This window comes from Crocuta crocuta, unplaced genomic scaffold, assembly GCF_008692635.1.
Source record: "Crocuta crocuta isolate KB4526 unplaced genomic scaffold, BGI_CrCroc_1.0 scaffold92, whole genome shotgun sequence".
Lineage (NCBI taxonomy): Eukaryota > Metazoa > Chordata > Mammalia > Carnivora > Hyaenidae > Crocuta > Crocuta crocuta.
Window position 1 is genome coordinate 3,715,901 of NW_027528804.1, and position 22,506 is coordinate 3,738,406.

A 22,506-nucleotide genomic window follows, 5' to 3' on the forward strand; every position below is an offset into this window, starting at 1 on the left:
ATGAATTACTGATACTGTTAGTAATTTAGGTGAATTGAGGCTCAAGAGTTCTTTTCTACTCCATGTAGGAAGCTGCAAAAGAGTTAAGCTTTTATATTAATGTGGACTTGAAACATTCAGTAAAAAACCACTTAGTGTTGAGGTGCCTGAGTGGCTCAGTCGGTTAAGCGGCTGACTTCGACACAGGTCATGATCTCATGGTTTGTGAGTTTGAGCTCCTCAATGGGTTCTGTGCTGACAGCTCAGAGCCTGGAGCCTGCTTCCAATTCTGTGTCTCCTTCTCTCTCTGCTCCTCCCCAACTTGAGCTCTGTCTCTCCCTCAAAAATAAATACACGTTAAAAAATGTTAAAATATAATCTCTTAGTTTAAAGAATATTATGAGGAGTTACTTTTCCTGTTTATGAATATATTGCACATAGAGTATTACTAAGAATCCCCAAATAATAGCTCACAACTCAATTATATATATATTTGGACATAACCTTGTCTGACCACTATATGATGTACTATATGATACATATATGGAAAGAGAAATTGCCAGGCCAGTTTTTTGACCACCAACATTTTGATTACTTTTTAAAATATATGCTTTTAAAAGACAGCACTATTAAGGTATAATTCATATACAAAAGCTGTGCATAGTTAGTGTATACAATTTGATGACTCTGGACATATGCAGACACCTGTGAAATCACGACCATAATCAAGGTAATAAACACACACATCTACAACAGTTTTCTTGGGTCTTTCTTTTTCTTTTTTATGTTTTTATTTAAATACTAGTTACTTAACATATAGTGTAATATTGTTATCTGGAATAGAATTTAGTGGTTCATCACTTACATATAATACCTAGTGCTCATCACAGCCAGTGTCCTAAAAGCCATCGCCTATCTAGCCCATCCCCCACCCACCTCCTTCCATTGACCCTCAGTTTGTTGTCTATAGTTAAGAGGTTAAGAGTCTCTTATGGTTTGCCTCCTTTTTTTTTCTTTTTTTTGGGGGGGGTGGAATATCTTTCTTTTTGTTGTTTTTGTTTCTGTGGTACGAGCAACCTAACATGAGATCTAACCTCTTAACAAATTTTTAAGTGTATATTTTAACTAGAGGTGTTAAGTTGTGCAATAGATATCTAGAACTTCATCTGGCATAACTGAAACTTTGTACCCACCAAACCACAACTCCTAGTTCACCCCCTCAGCATGCCCCAGGCCCTGGCAACAACCATTCTATTCTCTGCTTCTATAAATTTGACTATTGTAAATGCTTTATTTAAATGGAATCATGTAGGTTTTATCCTTCTGTGCCTTAGCAGAGTGTCCTCCAAGTTTATCTTTGTTGTTGCAAATGGCAGGACTCTCTTCTTTTTGAAGACTGAACAATATTCCATTGTATGTGCACGCCATATTTTCTTTATCCATTCCTCTGCGATTAATTTTCAACTTCTGAAAGTGAAATGAGAACCAGCATATGCTGGGGAAAATCACAAATGAAGCACGATAGAAAATAGTATGCACTTACATGTTAATTTCCTTATTAAACATGATATGGATATGTTCAGATAACTGATCATCATATTCTTTGGTAGAATGCCGTCAACTATTTTTTATTGAATGTTTTGTTCTCATTAATGGTATTTGAAGCAAGTATATCATGACCTAGAAGGAGTTCAAATTGATAGCTATTAGAAAAAATGCATTTGTGGTACAAAAATAATACATGGGTAGAAAGAAAAAATAATGCATCTTTATTCTCTCTACCTCTTTCTGGCAAAAGCCAAAATTATGTTTATTTTGGGGGACAGATATAATAATAATAATAATAATAATCTCCACTTTAAAATATCTACACATTATAATTACATTTCCCTTTTCTTTAGAACTCTGAGAATTTTAGGATCCTAGTGAGATATTGAAGTACATGTCTAGGCCCTGAAAGAGATAACTGAACTTGATTTCTAAATTTCTCACTAACTGAAACTGCTAATCATGCTTTTGTGGGGTTTGGCTGCTATGTGTGGCACCTCTGCTTCATGACACAAGGATTCCAGAGGAAAGGTGGTCAGGAGCATTCAGTCATTCTCTCCATATCCAGGACTGGTCACCTATTTGGCCAATGGTTCATTTCTCTCTCTAAAAAAAAAAGAACCAATTTTTGGAGGAAGTCCAATAATCCTGAAATATGTACAGGAAGCCTTTTCAAGTTACAGCATTTGGGACTTCAGATAAAACTGATACATTGATAAACCCGATTTCTCTGGAAAATGTAGGTAAGGATTCATCTTTACATAACGATCCCCTAATCAGCGATTCCCCCCTATCTGGAAGACAGTATTTTATCAACTCTTCTTACAGGAGAGAGTGGGAGAAGGTGGTGGGAGTGAGGAAGTAAGGAGAGAAAAAGAAACAACCCAGCAAACTACAAAGAGTACAGATAAAGAAGAAATTATCTTTAGACTTCCCGAAAACCCCTTTTTTCTTAATGTCTTGTCTCTTACATCTGGTATTAACCAAGGTCAGAGTATCTTAAATACCTTTCATTATCGGCTCAGCATGGGCTGGTCCTCCATGGTTTGAAGTGTTATATGATTTCTGAGTATAAACTGAGCTGTCTTTACTCTGGAGCCTGGCTTCAGTGAATTTTCCATTTAATTTTTCTTTAGAAGACCATCAAGACCTTTGCTGTTAGAACATAAGGGAGGCTACATCGGAGACTCGTTGTCGATAGCTTTATTTCCCAATTCCATTTTCAAAACACATCCTCATAATGTATTCAAGTATTTCAGACTTGATCAAATTGCTTCTTCTTTGTAGTAGTGAGAAAAATTATTAATTCATTTTCATAGAAACCATGCAAATTTACAGGGAAAAATTTACTTCTTTTTTCTTTCTCTCTCTCTCTTTTTATTTTAGTAAGCATGACCTATTCAGTTCTTTATGACTTGATTAAGTCATAAAGTCATTAAGTGTGAATGACTGATGGACTGTGAGGGAGAAAAGTTTACAGATTAAAGAATTTCTTATTCTATCTTAATAGAGGTGTGGAAGATATAATTGCCCCTGCCCTTTCAAATTGATCCGTCTCCTCCTCATTTTATTTTTTAGAGGGCTACTCTTTGAATTATATCATCCAGCTGGTTTTGAGTAACGGGAAGCACTGGCAAGAGATTGGAGGGCAAGAGGGGAAGGAGATTTTGGAATTTCTTACTTGTTCCTTTCTGACTTTGGAGTCTCAATTCTGGTAGTACCTACATTCTTTCTTGACTACAGATCATGCCAGTCAGCCCCTTCTCCCAGACTCAAGCTCTCACCGCATTCCAGGAGCTACTTTCTTTCCTGGCCCCTTCGGGACTAGAGGTAGCATTTCTCCATGGTTGCTAATCTCTGCTTGCTCCAGTATCTCCTGTTGGCTTCTCAAATCCTGCCCCAAACTCTTTAAGTTACTTTCATGAACATCTCTTCATTTGAACCCTTTGATTTAAATTTGTTTTCTGTTGGCACCTTGATAAATGAGAAAAACAATAATATTAATACTAATAATCTAGGGCATACAGAATATTTACCACATGTTGGATATTGTGCTAAGTGTTTCATATGTGATATTTAATTGAATCTTTAAAAAGTTCTTATCTCTCTTTATAGTAATTATATTGGGATTTATAAAGGGCATCATTGCCCAAGGTCTCCCTAGCTGGCTAGGCGACATCAAGACTCTAAACCTCGTCTGTCTGACAATCACTCTGGAAAGCTGCCTATTATGTGGGACTTGAGAAGTTGTGCCTATAGTTTTAGAACAATAAATATAAATCTTTAAATGATGGTCTGTAACTAGATAAATAAGAAACATAGAGGTAGGGGCCCCTGGGTGGCTCAGTTAGTTAAGCATCTGACTCTGGCTCAGGTCATGATCTCGCAGTTCGTGGGTTCGAGCCCCGTGTTGGGATCTGTGCTGACAGCTAGCTCAGAGCCTGGAGCTTGTTTCAGATTCTGTGTCTCCCTCTCTCTCTCACCCTTCCCTGCTCACACTGTCTCTCTCTCTCTCTCTTTCAGAAATAAATAAAACATTAAAAAAATTTTCAAAACAGAAATGTAGAGGTAGTATGTAGTTCAATTCCACAAATATTTATTAAGTCATTACTATATGCTAGAGTTATCCTAGGATTTGAGAACGTAGAGATAAGAGTGTCCTATTTCCAATTAGAGTTCTAATTTGATAGGAGCACCAGACATCACAAATGCATAAATTAAATAATATTTTACATGTGAAGATATAAGTATTGACACACTGCAGAGGAAGAATATTGACATAGACTGGTAGGAAGCTCTGGTGACCCATTGAGATTCCATGTTTATTTAGATGAAACATGTACACTGACCATGAAGTTCCAGTGGTCCAAGCCCACTAGATTTACTCCGTGTAGGCACAGTGTTTTATGTTCTCTTGTTGGAAACAACAGTTGGGTCATTGCCTTTGTCAACAAAACATGCATTTTCTTCTCTCTTCTATCAACTCCTTTATTTATAAACTGAAGTTCTTTGGGGGTTAACATGTTAGAACTTACAGAATTATAGAATTTAACCGTCCAACTTCCTGGTTATAATTAATATGGAGATAAACAATGGAATAACAGATAACAATAGATTTTTTCTTCTGAATCCATTTTTCTCTTTCCAGACGTTAAAATTCTAAGAGTTCGGTAGATCACAAGTACCATGCTTTGTCTAATATAAAACTCATAGATTATAATGTGTACCAGCCTTTATAACAATACCCTTTAAAAAAAAACATTATCATTAAATCTGTATCACAATTCTTTTTTATTACTTAGAAGTTGTATTTTATACTTATATTTATTGAAAGAGTTGTTTTAGGATTAATTAAACATTTTTACACAAGGAGCCATCTTGGAATTATATAAAAGGAGAATGTAAGCAACATAATTTGGTTAAGGTATTTCTAACTTCTTCCCGTTAAGAGATGAACTTTTCTGAATCATTTTTTGACTATCGCTGTCCATATGTGTCACACAAATTTTAGAGCCAGAGCTTAACTTTTCTCATCTCAAAAACAGTGATAATAACTCTTTTCCCATGGGGTTGCTGCGAATATTGAGTAAAAAGAGATGTGCAAATGAGGTGCCTGGGTGGCTCAGTTGATTAAGCATCCGATTTCGCTCAGGTCACGATCTCACAGTCTATGGGTTCGAGCCCCGCATCAGGCTCTGTGCTGACAGCTCAGAGCCTAGAGCCTGTTTCGAATTCTGTCTCCCTCTCTCTCTGTTCCTCCCTGACTTGTACTCTGTCTCTGTCTCTCAAAAATAAATAAACATTAAAAAAAAGAGAGATGTGCAAAATGATTAGCATAGTGTGTGGTACATAATAAACACTCAACAAAATTAGTTAACTAATTTTGCTGTTGTCATTCTTACTACATTCCTTTCAAGGCAGCATCTGATAGTGATCTAAAACTGGTGTAAACAAAAATCTGTTAATAAGCGGTGAGTAATTTTGTCTTCCTGTTCCTCACCGGATTGCTATAGAATGTAAACTATTTTTTGATGAAAGCTACAACTAAGGCCAGACCAGCAGTTTGGCTGGTAAAATCAATAACTTCCGTCAGAATGAAATCGCTCTTTCATAAAAAGAAAACAAAACAAAACAAAACAACAACAACAACAACAACAACAAAAACCCAACCACCACCAACAAAAAAACCACAAAAATCTGGGGGTAATAATCATTTATCCCATATCTCCACTGAAGAACAGAGAAAGAGAACAAAGAAATGTGAACACACTTTATAAGCTTTGAAGCAATATACAGTGGTCATGTATCATGAATATCAATTTCATAAATGCTGGTTGACTGATTATCTTAAGCCTATTTTGAAAGAAAGGAACGTACAGTGTTGTATTCATTTTCTAGAAAGACCCTGCATCACTTCCCTGGAGCCTCAAAATAAAGACTCTGGAATGAAAATAACAGGATTTTCCTTTTTTTTTCCTGCACCTTCTACTAAGGTGCCAAACCTTGGCATGTTAAAAGTCATTTTTCTTATGTAACCTCTGTAATCATGGGCCAGTGCCAGTGGCAAAAAGCACACTCTAAATTGAGATGCAAATCAGCTGATTCTAAGCAACAGCAAATACTCAGAGATGCTCTCCCGTTGTGGCTGTCCATGCAGAGGATCTGAGGACGGCAGCTGTGTCTCCTGTCGCTGTCAGTCACGTGAAGGTGTGAAGGCCGTATTTAACCCGCCTGGGCTCTCTGACCGGTGATGATAGGAATTCACACATCGTTCAGTACCTCTTATATGTTCGGAGTTCACATGAATACAGGAGGTCGCCACGTACAAGCTCTGCAAAGATTTTTCTCGTGTCTAGGCTATTGAAAATTATTTTTCAGCAAAACTGACTTCACCCCTCCAATTCTTGTCAGTAATTTATGATGCGTTTACTTTTTTCCTAGAGTAAGAACTATTGCTTTCTTCCCCTTTTATTGTTTTAAAATAAGAAATGATGAGATTACTTATTGGTTGCTTAAGAACTAGTGCAGTTTTGAAGAAGCCAACTGTTCCCTCCTAGTTTTCATTCACCCCTATTTTTCCCATTTCTGTTATCTCTAGGCAAACAATTAAATCAATACATACATAAAAATCCTCTACCCAGCTAACATAGTAACTTCACAAATACTATATAGAGAAAACTTTCATTTTTAAAGTGAATACATTAATAGACAAGCAATGTGTAATATTTATTTTGGCCTCATCCCCTGATTTTCTAAGGTTAGGATACACTAATTTCTTTTAGGCCTCAGGCCACAAAGTCTAGTATTTTCTGTCATGAATAGTGTATTCTCTTGCCTTGGGATGGGCATCTAAAAATATTTATTCCCTATAATGGATGCTTATCTACAGGAATAACTAAGGGTTTTTAAAGGGTTATTGGCAGAAACTTCACAGGTACCACCTAAACACTTCCCTGAGTCTTACCTCAGTGAAATAAAATTTCAAGGAAATCTCAGGTGATTTTAGAGATGCGGTAGGAGATTTTTTTGGGGGGGCGCTTTATTCTGTATATATCAATATAAAATTCTCTCCATTGAACTTTTCTGCTTTGAAGTGTGTAACATCAGTGCATTTCCATTGAGGATAAAAAGAACTTTAAAAATTTCAGTATGCCTTTCTTTGGAGTTTACATTCTAATATAAACTCACAAGAAGAAATATAATATTTATATTAACTTACAGAGAGTTATTGATTTAAAAAACAAAACTCATTAATCTTTGAATATCAGCACTTGCTGCACATAACTATTGTTTACAAATCATTTATATTTTAATAAAGGTATTAGGATCGGTAAAGAAGAGATGAAGAAATTTCAAACTAAAAGTTTAGAGGCAGCTGAAATTTAAAAATCAATTAAATATATTATAAAACTTTGTGCAGAAAACAAGTCAATGTTAGATATTGGGATTTAATTCACAAAAATTATTTGATGCCATAATTAGTTATTTTACTTCTTATAAAAATGTATCACTAAATGAATTATACAAATAAATAACCCACTCCATTGACTCCTGGATAAAACCATTTATCAGATATGTACAGACTACTTTGCTGAAATAAAATTGTCACACTTTTTATGTTATTATGTTTTGCATATTTTTATTCCATATCTTCCCTGTATAAAATAGCCCTATATATATAATAATCATAGGGATATCTTCCTTATATACAATAATTTTATTCCATGTTATCTTCCCTATATATAAATCCCTATATAGAATAAGAATATCTTCTCAACATATAAGAATTTTATTCCATGATATTTTCCTTATATAATCTAATATTCCTTATTTTTTGCTTAACTGATAACTCATTTAGCCTATAGTTTCTCTAAACTGGAAGTTTATATCTAGAGGTGGTATTAGACTTAAGGTCAGTTTAGGGGAGTAATACATCTCTAAAGGTGGTTATGTGGACTTTCTAGTAGGTGATCTCATGAGGTACATACCCCTGATTTCAAACTTAGAAATTCAGTTTTATTTTTTTGTCCATGGTGAATTTCCCCAACAGCACTCTACCCTACTGACTTTAGAATTAGAAATTAAAATAATATTGTTTCATTCAAGTTTACAAATGGTAATTTTAAATGCTAATATCTTTCCCCTACTTTTTAGCTATAATTTTCCTTTTAAAAGAATGTCATCAATTGTTTGGTTGACTTTTAATACCAACCAAAATGAAAATAATGATAAAGATATATTTTTTTCTTATTAATCAGTTTTAGAATGATGGTCTGGTACCCTAGGAATCTCCAGTGTTGACCAGTGAGAGTATTTTTGTTACTATTAGGAGCTCTTAGGCTTTTACACAGTTGACATGATTCAATTTTTGCATTTGTTTTCTTTATGATCCTTCAGTTGCTCCATCTGATGCCAGTGGAAGCTGATTCTCATTGACACTTTTGACATGATCACATTAATCTTTGAGAATCTCCTTGTCTCTGAAATAATAAAATACTTAAGGTTCATCTTCACATTTAGTACCTTAGACCTGGAACCAAGAATTTCTCCAAGCTCCTTGTTCTTTTATTGAGAAAAATTTTAGATTAAATTATAAACATTAGAGTTGCCCATCATGACATGGGTTTTAGAATAAACAAATTTGGAAACACACATTTTTCAGGAGAAATTATTTGTATGTTCCCAATGATATTTCACTTTTTTTTTCCAATCTAGTAGATGGGAAATAGTATCTGAATGTGTTTAATTTGGACCTCTCCTATTTTCATAAAGTCTGAATTTTCCCCCCTCATATATCACAGGATTATTTGCATATTTTAAAAATCAATGATATATTTATACATTTTCCTATTTTTCTAACAGATTGTTGATGCTACCCAATTTCAAAAGCTCCTTATATGTTAGGAAATAAGTGACTTGTGATTTGTCTTTTTTAAGTTTTTTTTTTTTACAATGTACAAGTTTTCTTTTGATTTGTTTTTTTCATCTTGATAACGGTGGACTATAATATGAACCGAAATACCTACCTTAAAACAGTTGGTAAAACTTTAAAAAGCATATGAAACATCTTCTCTAAAGGACTCACAGATTATGAATCATTTGGAAGTCAGGATTCAAGAAAAAAGATAAGTCAGCCAGGAGGGATGAACCTCGTAACAGGAGCAATTGTTTTGGAAGATGCCTCTGCCAATTCCTAACAGGTGGTTAATGGACAGAAAGATCCACTTTCCATGTTGGAAGGAAAACAAAAGCATTGGAATTCAGGGTCTGCCTGGAGTTAGCTAAATTGTGAAGGCTGAGGGCACAATACACCACAAGACCACCCTCATGTCAGACACCAACTACAGGTGCAGAGGGTCCTGAAATGACCCCCTCAGTTTTGATAATTCTCTAGAAGGACTCCAAGAAAACTATTTTACTCATGGTTATGGTTTATTACAGGAAAAGAATACAGTTTAAAATCAGCCAAAGGAAGAGATGCATAGGGCAAAGTCTGGGAGGGCTCTAAATGTGAAGCATCCATTGTCCTCTTCTGTGGAATTAAGAGATGTTGCTCTCCTGCCATCTATGTAAGACAACACATATGGAGTATTGCCAACCAAGGAAGCTCACCTGAGCCTCACTGTTCAGAGATTTTATTGGCGCTCTATTATATAGGTATGATTGATGGGGTAATTGACAGCATGGTTGAGCTTATTCTCCAAAGTAATGACCCAAAGCCCCATCTTAAATCCCATGATTAGTCTTTTTGGCCAATTGTAGCTCTATCCTAAGATTATAGGGTAAAGCTGGTTCCACTAGGATATCCTATGTGGCCAGCAACCGCTCTAATAAAGACACTCCTATAAAGAATGGTATAAGTTATATCCTAGAAGCTGATGATCTGACCTCTTTTTGAGAAAGTCTGAATTCTTTACAACACGGGCTCAAAAGTGAGACTGTGAAAGTCCACATTTTTGGGAGTAAGAATGAATAAATTTGGAAGAGTCTTTATAGGAACTGAGCTTCTACAGAAATTCATACTAATTCTGAAAACTGAATTAACTGATATATATCTGCTACTGCCTTTAGCCACTTACCAGAAAGAAACCCAAATACCATATAGAAGAATGTAATAACAAAAACTCAAACTATTTTTACATTTTAAAATATTAAATGAAGATACCTAATTAAAAATAATCAGGTTGGGGCGCCTGAGTGGCACAGTTAGTTAAGTGTATGACTTTGGCTCAGGTCATGATCTCATAGTTCGTGGTTGTGAGCCTTGAGTCGGTCTCTGTGCTGACAGCTCAGAGCTTGGAGCCTGCTTCGGATTCTGTGTCTCCCTTTCTCTGCCACTCCCCCACTTACACTCTGTCTCTGTCTCTCAAAAATGGATAAACATTAAAAATTTTTTGAAAAAAGAGTAATCAGGCATACAAAAACTCAAGATAATAACCACAATTTAAAACAAACAAATAAATAAAACAGACAGTAGGGATAGATCCATAGGATATTCAGAAAAGAAATACAGATAAAGAGAAATATTAAACTTAAAATCTATGCTTACTAAATGAATTATTAGACAATATTCAGAACTTTTGAAGAGAACTGGAACCACAAACAATAATGGAAAAGTTAAAATTATATGTACAGATGCACCTTTATTAATTAAAATGCAAAATTTAGTCGAAAGGTTTATAAAAGGTAAGTATAAGTGAAGAAAAGGGGCAGAAGAAAATACTCAGAATGAAGTATATAGAGACAAAGGTATGTAAAACCCACCCAACACAAATAAATATTAGACATGTCATAGCAGAATGACTATAGAAGAATCTACAGAGGCTGGAGCCTTACCATCAGGATTTCTGTACTTTTCTAAGACTCCTTTGTTCCATACATGAAGAAATTAATATGTGTGAAAACACATTAAAACCAGCATTGTCTGATGATTGCTGGCATAGGGGTTCTTCCTCACAATCTAGATAGTGATTTTCCAAGGCACGATTGAGAGTATTGACTATAAGCTCCAGAGTATTCAACTTTAGGCTTTGAAGTTAAGTTCATTAAAGAAAAAGAGTGCGGGGGGGGTGGGGGAGGGATTTTTCTCTCATTTTATGGCTATGCTTAGTGCTGGTCAGCTATTCTAGAACTAGAATTTATAAAATTGTTTTTGCTATATGTTTGTTGGAAACAAGAAAACATTTTAGGAAATTTGAAAGGTGAAAGGAAAGGAGAATTTGCTGTGTTTGGATGTTTGGTGCAGAGAACCACATACTCCTAAAGCTCATGCATATAGTACTGAAGTACAAAGGCTGGCCTTTGTACCAGTAAACACTATAGTTCACCTAGATTCCACAGGACCTGCTCTTTTGGCTTCTTTTACCTTTGGGCCAAGTATATGCAGATTGGTGGAGAAGATGTGAGCTTCTTTAGAGCTTCCTCATGGTCAAATTATAGGTGGTAAGGGACAGATACTAGTTTGTCCTCATTGATTCTAGTTGGCCCAATCTCTCCCTGCTTCCTGTGTAGCTTTCCTTCCCTATTGCTGTCCCTGCTAACATACTGTAATTTCTAATCTACCATCAGATGCAGAAGCAACAGCTTGCTATAAACTTCTTCATCAAGAACTACAAATATGGAAGATCTAAACTTAAAAAAAAAAATCTCTCTGTGGTTTACTCTCTGCTAAAACCTTAACTGATGCTGAAATTGATACTAAAGTGGTTCTAAGGAAATAAAACTTTAAGGATGGATTATATACATACTTTCTAGGATATCTGGAATTGATTTGCTAATACAATTAAAGTTAACTGCATTAATAACCCTGTTGCAAATGATAAGGGGGACATTATTAGTCCATGACATACAATGACAAGGCAATTGCTTAATGATTAAGAAGATACCTAGAATCAAATGACTATAGGAGGCAAAGCTATAGGCCAAGCAGTGTTAGTTTAGAACATTTTTTTTTTTGTGAAAATAAAGACAAAGATGGGTTTGTTGGTTACTTTGGAATGTACCAGAGAATTTAAACAAAGAAAATGAATAATTCAGGGCTTTAATTTTCTACCTTAAATTATGAATTTGGAAGCAAAGTTTCAAGATTTTGCACTAAATAAAAGACTTTTAATTATTCTAGACACAGGGCAGAGATTTCTGAAAACCAAACCTCATGTGTAATCATGAGACTGGCTGCAATACAGAAGAAAAAATGTATTCATGAAGTCATATGATTGCATATGTTAAATGTAGAGAATTCATCAGAGGAGGACTTGACTTTGAAAATGGGGAGAGCACATGTGGGAAGATTTCAATAAAATTGAGTACCTTAAAATTAAATTTTCCTGAACTTCCTACATCAGTAGAAGTACCTCTCACCCACAACCCACTCCACCCCCAACCAAGGAAGGTTGTCTCTCTTGGCCTCAAGAACCTATAATGACCATCCCAAGAGTACAAGGAACCATTGATTCTTCTGATGATGTGCCCTCACCAGTCTCATTGCTTTTAAACCTATAACCAGATTCAAGTCCTGGCAGGACTCAAGAGATAATATGTAGATGAAAATCAGTGTAATATTGACTATTCCAAATATGGGTATAGATCTTTCATTGACTAGGGTAAAATGGAAGAAAAATAATGTTAGATCTGACTGAATTTGTTGATATGTTTGTAGACATAACTAGAAGAAATTCTAACAGTTTTCTGGGAGTATCAGCAGAGCTTTGGACTTAAAAAGGGTCTATAAAATGAAGGGAAAATTCCACATCTTCCTTGGTACACTATGCAAGTAAGTATCCAAAGGCTAAAGAAGGTAAGAATTCTAGTGTGGGTTTATCATGAAAGACAATCACTTAATTCCTTATATTCTTTGGAATGACCAAAGATTATTTGCTTCACCAAAGCTGTGAGAAATATATCCAGGAAGGGATTCTAGTATCCTTGATGATCTCAGTATTGGTTATTCTCTGCAGGTTAGGAATGACAGTGGTAACTACCACAAATGAATTGGAATCCTCGATGAAAGGATGGTACCTCCTAGGGTGGTAGGGACCAGCCTGTGGTATTTAATTTCCAGAGGCAAGTCAGGTACGGTTATTATAAAGGTATTAGAAATGGTTACTAAACAAAGCCATAGCATTTGTCAGGGTGACTTGAAGTTCAGATATCGGTGGTCTTGGCTAATTGTTCATGAAGTTCTTAAAATGGAAAGCAGTCTACTAAAGTCTTACTTGATATGATAAACAGAAAAGCTTTAGTTTGGTGAAAAGAATTATGAGTTGAATTACAATAGACAGTTGCAACCTCTCAACAAATTCTCACACCTGAGTCCTTTCATAATGTCAGAGTACCTTTCATGAAAGAGAGACTAGATCCCTTGAGAAAGGCACTTTCTACACATTTAAAAATGTATATTGTAAATCATCCTTATGGCCTTTCAAAAAAGGGATATGCAGCCTTTCACATAGTAACTATGTATTGGAAAAATGTATATAAGAAGCATTTAGGGATATTATTGGACAATGGATCTGAACTGCCACTACATTTTGGAGAACCAAATTACCAGCTTAGTCTATCAATTTGAGTAAAATGGAGTCCAGGGGGTTAGTAAGTACTGGTTAAAGGTCCATCTCACAGTGGGCTCAGTGGGTTCCTGAACTAACTCAGTGGTTTATTTCTTCAGTCTGGAAATCAGATTGGAATAGACATGCTTATCAACAGACAGAATCCCAACAATTATCATTTCTTTTTTCAACACACATCTTCCTAAGGACTCATTTTATTTCTTCTTAAAGGAGCTTGGAGGCAATTGTGTTAGGAAAGGCCACATGGATGCTGCTAGAACTGTCTCTCTCTATTAAATAAATGTTGCATCCTGGAAGTTTTGCAGAAATTGGTGCCATTATCAAAGACTTGAAAGATGCATGGCATAGTGAATCTTACCATAGTCTCATTCAACTCCCCTTTTTGGCCTGCACTGAAGACAGTTGGATTTTTCAGAAGGACAATGGATTATCATAAATTTAATCAAGTGATGACTTCAGATGCAGCCACCATTTCAGATGTGATTTTAGTACTGGAGCAAATAGACAGGTTTCCCATCTTGTGGCATTATCAATTGATGTAATACATGTTACTTTGATTTCTATATTCTATCTTTTTATTGGGAACTATTTGATTTTACCTGACAGGACCAGAAATACACATTTACTGTTCTACACTAGGGAACATCACCTACATATCCCAATATCATAATTTTGGCCATATATATTTTGATGGCCTCACAATTCCAGAATAATACTAAGCCATTCAATTCATGATATGATTCTCATTGGACATGATGAGAAGGAAGAAGCAGCCTTTCTAGACACACTGATAATGTACATGTGTATCAGACAGAAGGAGGTAAGTGCCACAGAAATTCAGTAGTCTCCACTTCAGTGAAATATCTAGAGTCAAAGCATCTGGAACTCGTCAAAATATGATTTTCAGGATGAAGGAAATGTTGATGTATCTGCAAATTGTCTCATGTTTATGGAATTTATTGATTCCCATGATCACCATCACACTGCAGAAGCTAGCATGATTGAATAGTGTAAAAGCCTTTAGGAGATTCAGTTACTGTGCCAGATGGGCACATCAGCTTCTGGGGTTGAAATAATGTCCCATAGGATGTGATATATGTTATAAATCAGTAACCAACATTTAGTGCTATTTCTCCCATTGCACACATTCATAACTCAGGAAACCAAGGGGGTAATTCTTACTCTTACCCCTAGCAAAGGAACCATTAGTGAAAGCTTTGCTTCTTGTCCTCATATCTTTGAGTTCTGCTTTTTGATATGTCTTAGTTCCCAAGGAATTAATATTCTCACAAGGGGACACAATTGTTTTATTAAACTAGAGGTTGAGATTGCCACCTATCCACTTCAGAATTCTCATGACAGTGAATCTGCTGGCAAAGAAGGGGATTACTCTGCTCTTAGGGATAATTGATCCTGACTCTTCAGAAGAAATCAATTTGCTACTATGGGGTAAGAAGACATAGGCCTGGAATGAAGTAGATACCCTGGATACCCTCTTAGTACCCCATGTTCTGTGAAAAAGTTAATGGAAACTGTAAGTACTCAATACAAGCAGGACTGATAAAGCCCAGATCTTTCAGAAATGAGGGTTTGTGTCATCCTCTGAGGCAAGGAATCAGGAACTTTCCAGGAGCTCATTGAGTACAAAAGAAATACAGAAATGTCAAATTATAAACATCAGCTACACAATCATACAGTCATACTTAGGGCTTTCTTCCTTAGATTTATTCGAATATATACACATGAAATCATTCAATTTTTTTTTTAAATCCCATAATCTGTATAAGTTAACAAAAACTATGATAATGATATTTAACCTTACTTAACATTTAAAATGTGCTGCAGTTAGAAGAGAAAAGAACATCACCCAAAAAAAGAGATAAAGTAACATTGGGACTTTTATCCTTTTTTTGGAGAAAGGGATAGTGTGTTTTTGGTTGTATGAAGTTCAGTAAGTAGAGTGTGGCTTTGTTTTAACTTTCTTTGGAGGTTAAGTATAGTTTCCAAAACTCCACTTACTTTGGTTTGAATTTATCCATCTGGGGGCGCCTGGGTGGCTTAGTCGGTTAAGCGTCCGACTTTCGCTTAGGTCATGATCTCGCAGTTCGTGGGTTCGAGCCCCACGTCGGGCTCTGCGCTGACTGCCAGCTCAGAGCCTGGAGCCTATTTCAGAGTCTGTGTCTCCCTCTCTCTCTGACCCTCCCCTGCTCATGCTGTCTCTCTCTCTCTCCTAGAAATAAATTTTAAAAAGTATATATTGAATTTATCCATCTGGCCTTAGCTTGGAACCACCAGTGGATCCTAATATAAGCATGTGCTCCAAGTTCTTCTGGACTCTCTCTGTTGCCTTTAGGTCCCTTTGTGGCCCCTTGACATGCACTGTGTACTTCTTCCAGGGACCTGTGAGTAGTAAATCTCCCTATTTTGATTCCCTTGTGGTCTTCTGTTGAACCCTAGTTCACCAACATCCTGTGCTCTAGTTAACAAATTTTAACAAAGTCACAATAGGTTGTCCACAAGAGAAATTTCTGTGAGATGCTACAGGAAGTAGCAAGCAGTCATCCCACTCTGAAGGTCAGAATTTGGCACCAGGCAGCACTGCAGCTTTTGAATGTGGTTAGTGAAGTCTTTTTGGAGTAGGCCTGCAATCTTTTGAGCTACTAAAGATCTCCTCAAGCCTGTTTTTAGGTAAGGTAACTGCAATTTGGCAGCAAAGGGCATCAACTTCCACAGATTATACAGGTCCCTGAGGATGGAAGTGGGGAGAGAGACATGACTTCAATTCCTCAGTTTTTCCTCATGTGTTCTAATTTCTTTCAGCTCTCTCACTTCACATCTGGCTGTTTTCCTGAAGGTTGGCTGTGCTGATACAGAGCTTCATCCACTACTAAAGTCAGAGGCAGTTGCCTTTCACAGGCATTTTAGTAGTACCCATAATTTCATTTGGTTTCATCCCTCTTATAATTCTATAAATTTGCATAATTCCGAGTAGTCCTTTTTCCCTAAACAAACCTCTGATGGTTATTTGTCAACTTAACTGGACCAAAGGTGCCCAGATATTTAATGAAATGTTATTCTGGGTGTGCCGATAAGGGTGTTTCTGGATGAGATTAACAATTGAATCAGTAGACTGAATACAGCAGATTGCCTTCCACAATGTAGGAGGACATCATCCAATTCACTGAAGGCCTGAATGGAACAAAAAGGCTAGAGAAGGGAGATTTTTCTCTCTTTGCTTGATTGCTTTTGGGGTGGAATATTGGTCTTCTCCTGCCTTTGGACTTATGCTAAGACTGGAATTTATACCAACTGCCCTCCTGATTCTCTGGCTTGTAGTCTCAAACTGGTTTTGTGCCTCCAGCTTGCTAACTTGCAAATCTTGGGACTTCTCAGTCTCCATAACCACACAAGTCAGTTCCTTATAATAATTCTCTTTCTCTCTCAATCTCTCTCTGTAGATAGATAGATAGATAGATAGAGATATAGAGACAGAGATAGATATAGATGTAGATGTAGATATAGATATAGATAGATATAGATATAAATATAGGTATGTTTGTTTCTCTGGAGAATCTAGATGAAAACTCTAACCTACAAACACTTAAATAAGCAGTAATGTAGATCTTTAAAATCTTTAAAAGTGCTCCAGTGGTTCTTTCAGTATGCCTGTAATATATGAAAATTGAGGAAAATTTTGAATGCCGTATTTCAAGAAAGACATTTAAAAGCTTGAGGTAAGGCATTTTATAGCCAGAAGACTAAAAAGTGCATGGAGGCTTTCTTTCCCATGTGTTACTCAAAATAAATATCAATAATAACCTGTAAAATAAGCACAATATACCCAACTAAATGCTCATTATTTCCAAGGTAATGATTTCAATAAATGAAAAAATATATATATTAAATACCAAATACTTTCAAATTATCTCTATCCCCTGCCCCTGCTTTTTGAGGTTCCTGTTTTTTCTAGTACACTAGAGCATATTCTTGGTCTAACTATAGGACATCATAGTAGACTGCAAAAATAGTTCTAATTTCTCTCTATATATATATCTACCACCTTTGCAAGGTGACCTTGCAACTCTTTCCATGAGGAAGTGGAGTCTTTCCCATCCCTTGGATCTGGGCTGCCTCTTAACAAGTTTTGGTCAATATAATACAGTAGAATGGCATGGGTGCCAGTTTTGACCTTGGGTCTCATTGTCCGTCTGTTGCTTCTCTCAGTGGCCTGTGCAAGTCTGATCTAGCCTACTAAGAGATGAAGACCATGTGGAAGAGAGGCTAGTGGCCCCAGCTGAGGATTCCTAAACCTGTCTACTACTAGTGAGTATTGAGACATATGAGGGAGCTCAGCCAACATTGCCAGAGCTGTTTACCTGATTCACATATGTTCAAGGATATAAGAATGAGTCCAACTGAGATATAAATTCATGAGGGATAAAAGCTGGTTTTTCCTTTAAACCATTGGGTATTAAGGTGATTTGTTACATCACAATGGCTAGCTGATAGAGAAATACCAGCACTGGACATCATTGAGATGGAATATATACAGAGGAGGGTGATTAGCCTGTCAAGAGGTCTGAAAATCAAGCTGTATGAGAATGGATTTAAAGGACTAGGATATTTAGCATTAAAAGCAAGGATTTGGGGAGGGACATAGTGGCTTCCTCCAAATAATTGTCAAACTGTTATGTAAAAGGGGATTATATATACACAGCATAAATTTAGAAGGCAAATGGTAAACATTGGCAGATATTAAGATGATGAAAGACATTATTATATATATATATAAAGTATAGAATTTGCTCAGGTTTATTTGGTGGCAATGGTGTCTTATAATGCAGTTAGTTTTTGTCATTAGAAATGTACATAAAGAATGGATGACCATTTCACAAGTTTGTTTCAAAAGGCAAATTTCCTCCTTGGCTTGGAGTTTTGACTAGATAACAAATAACACATTACTTTAAGTCCAAAATTATATGTGTGGTGATAATTTATATCTTTTCTTTCATTAAATATACTTTTCATAATTATCAGTATTTAAAAATTTATATTGTTTAAATACAAATAATATAACTGTTTGATTTTCTATTCATTTTGATTTGAATTGATGATATCATAGCTACACCCTGAATGGAATCATTTGAAAATCTGTCCACCATATTACCATTGATGGAGCTGTTAAAATGTGCTCTGGGTTCCAAATAATTCACTTCAAAAGAAACTGTTGGGTTACAACCAACTGTGAAAACGAAGACAAAAAATCCATAGAGATAATATAAAATATTTATTTCTGAGCTAAAACATGGAAAGAGCCTAAATGTCCATCAACAGATGAATGGATCAAGATGTGGTTTATCTATACGATGGAATACTCCATGGCAATGAGAAACAATGAAATCTGGCCATGTGTAGCAACATGGATGGACCTTGAGGATGTTATGCTGAGTGAAATAAGTCAGGCAGAGAAGGACAAATATAATATGTTTGCACGTATAGGAGGATTAGGAGGAACTTAACTGAGGACAATGGGGGAGAAGAAGGGGGGAAATCGTGGGGAAAAGGGAGAGAGGCAAACCAGGAGAGACTCTTGAATGTTGAGAAACAAACTAAGGACTGATGGATGTGGGGGGGAGGGAGGAGATGGGCATGGAGGAGGGCACTTGTGGGGATGAGCACTGGGTGTTATGTGGAAACTAATTTGACAATAAACTATTTGTAAAAAAAAAAATTATTTCTGTTCCTTTATTCAACAAGTATCTATTGATTTCCTATTATTGCTAGACACTGTTTTAAGCACTGTGGATATGCTAATAAACAAGTGAAGGCATTACCTTTAGGAAGCTTATCTTTTAGAAAGGAAAGAAAACAATAAATAAATATGAATTCCATTTGCTGTGTGTTGGTTCACAGACCTTTCAGGATCTTTACAGGTATATTCAAAATTGGCCACCATACTTGGAAGGCAGGGAGAGACCAAAGAAAGAGGCAGGCCACTCTAGACTGGGAAGTGACAGCTTTAATAAGCAAAGGGAACTTACATACAAGGCTTGTCTTGGGCAGCAGCAAGATGAGTGGACCCCCACACCCACCCACCAAATCCTGAAAGTTTAAATAAAGGCCTTCCTGGTTTCAGTCACATATATTGGGCAGGCATTCTCAACACCACATCCCTATCTCAAGCCTACGTCCTTGGAGCAGCATTTGGAAGCAGGAAAGGCTAGTGGAGCCCATTTTCCAAGGACAGGCAAGGGAGTCAGGAGCCTCCAAGTGCCAGGGCCACACAGTTTATGGGATATTTGGCAGTCACATCTCTTGGATGATGTTCCCCAACATTTGGAGGTTGGGATAGTGCTAAGAAGAAAAATAAAGCAGGGTAAGGAGACATAAATTAAGGGTAAGTCAGTCTTTTAGAAAAGGGATCAGAGAAGTCCTCTGTGGGGAGGCAACATTTGAGCACAGGCCTGACTGAAGCTAGGAACAAACCTACTAAACAAGGGGAATAATTTACCAAACAGATGGAAAAAATGAGGAAGAAGTTTTGCTAGCCATATTCAATGAAATGCAAGAAAGGCTCCGTGCTGAAATGAGGTGAGGCAAAGGAGAGAAGCAGGAAGAAATCAGAGTAGTAGTGACTAGTCACATGAAGCATAATAGGTCATGAAAAGAACTTGATATTTTATGTAAAATATGATGCAAACCCCTTTGGGAGGTTGAGACCATGCATTCGGCAGGATATGAGTTCTATTTCAAATTGTTCACTCTTGCTTTGGGAGGGCATAAAGCTACAGTGGGGTGCAGTGAGGGGCAGAGGTCATTGTCCCTTGACCCAGCTGCTTTTATATGCATTTTCTTCTTTCTCAAGTCCTGTTATGTATCAATGGAGGAATGGGATGAAGCCCTGGTACTGTATTTTCTAGGCTTTTTTAATGAGACAGCTGGGGTAGGCACTGACAGTGGAGGGAAGAGAGAAGCCAGCCCACTTTTTCAATCTTCGTGTTCTCTGCTCATCACTGACTATGAGTTGAGTGAATTATGGTGGCTCTGCTTTCACTGGCATCAATAGTGAGTATACTTTTGTGCTCTGGTTATGCCTCCTTTTTTTCCCATCCAAAACAGGAAGACATAATTTCATTAATGATAGAAACAGAACAAATTTCAAACCAAGCCACAGTTATTCTTACAAACACAAAAAAAGGTCCTCATTTTCAGATGCTACATTGTTAATTCCATAAAAGCATTTACAATAACATTACTGTTGTTTCTCAGGGACTGGACTGCCTCTGCTCTTGACAAATTTGCCTGTGACATGACCAATTCTATGTCCTTAATCTCTGCATCTGTTTCATCAACCTCTTCCTCTTCACTCTCCTCTTGTACAGTTGGAGTCTGTGTTTTCTTGAATGTTTGAGACAGCTTCACCTTGAATTTTGAATTTCTCAGCCGTTTCTAGTTGTGCCTGTTGAGATAAATCGTTGATCTTGGCATCCTCCAAAACTATGTAGGTACCTGAAGCTGGGCTTTTGTGGACATCTGGTTTGGTGATGACAAAGGAGATTTACTTAGATTTCCAGATAGTGGCTTTCATAAACCCTGTAACTTGTCAAAGACCCAGTTTGGACATAGCCTTCTGTGCCTTCCTTTCACGCAGCTCTGTTTTGCTATGCTGACTGGTTCTTCATTGATTTCAGTTGTTGCTGCCAGCTGAGCTTATTGTGTGGTTGGCTGTGTGGAGTCCTGTTCTTCAAGCTCTGATACTGATTCATCACTGTCAGATTCTGTCCTAGACCCTATCTCAGCCTGGGGCCATGGCAACTCCTGCTCTCTATCAGGGACCATTCTGCGGCTTCCCCATGCATTCTGTACAGGGAACGTGGAGCCAAGATGGCAGCAGAGCGAGAGCAAGCCATGGCTCTTCTTTTTGAATTTCAGCCTATGGGTGGGGAAATCTCTAGAGTGATTTGTTTGTCAAACTGAACCCTGACAGAAGCAAGGGGCAAAGTTAAAGCAGGAAAACTGTCATGAGACTATTCCAGTAACCTAGGCAAGAGAAGAACGAGTGGAACAAGTTACTGTGACATCATGGACAAGGTGGAAAATGATGGAATCTGGGATCTCTCTTGAATGTACAACTAACGTGGATTGTATAACTTATGCAATAAAAAAAAAGAAATACAATGTCTTCAAAATTTAGTTTGAAAACCTGGATAAAGGTGGTATTGTTGGTAGATATGGGGAAGATTGAGGGAGGAAGAGATCAGGAGGGAAGGTATATAAATCAAGAGTTCTGTTTGGTAAAAGTTAACATTGACATAGCTTTTTGATATCTACCTAGAAGATCAAGCAGAAAGTTAAGTATATGGATCCAGAGTTTAGGAAAGCACTTCAGCTTAGAAGTCTACTGAGTGGGTTAATAGGATTAATGGTACAATAAAGTCATGCAATTTGAAATGATTAGTTAGGAAATGGTTATGCATTGAAAAACTCCATAACTGAGGACTAAGCCTTAATGCGCTCCAGTGTTTGGAAATTGGAGAAAGAAAAGAAACCATCATAGGAGACTGAAAAGACACATCTAGCAAAGCAGAAGGAAAAGAATAAAAGAAGTACTCCTGGAAGACAAATGAAGAAAACTCTTCAAGACCTTATCCCTCCTCTATTTCTCTCTCTCTCCCCTCTCATCTTTCTTTCATTGTTCTACTCAGTTATTTAACCAATATATATTGAGTACTTGCTGGATGCACTGTGATAGTTAATTTGAAACTCAGATACAGGATGCTTTGAATAAAAGTTGTTAGTAGTAGTCCTGTGGACAAGTGTCCATTTTTTTAAGACTGTTCCTTTAAACAAAGAATGACAAAATATTATTTTTAGAAAACAAGGCATAAGTTAACCTGGAAAACAAATCCAT

The 22,506-nt window shown here is 36.7% G+C and overlaps 1 pseudogene; it reads right to left on the reverse strand.

Annotated features, from left to right (window-relative positions):
- Positions 1-20,810: 20,810 nt before the first annotated feature.
- LOC144224650 (nascent polypeptide-associated complex subunit alpha pseudogene) lies at positions 20,811-21,505 on the reverse strand (annotated as a pseudogene).
- Positions 21,506-22,506: the final 1,001 nt, after the last annotated feature.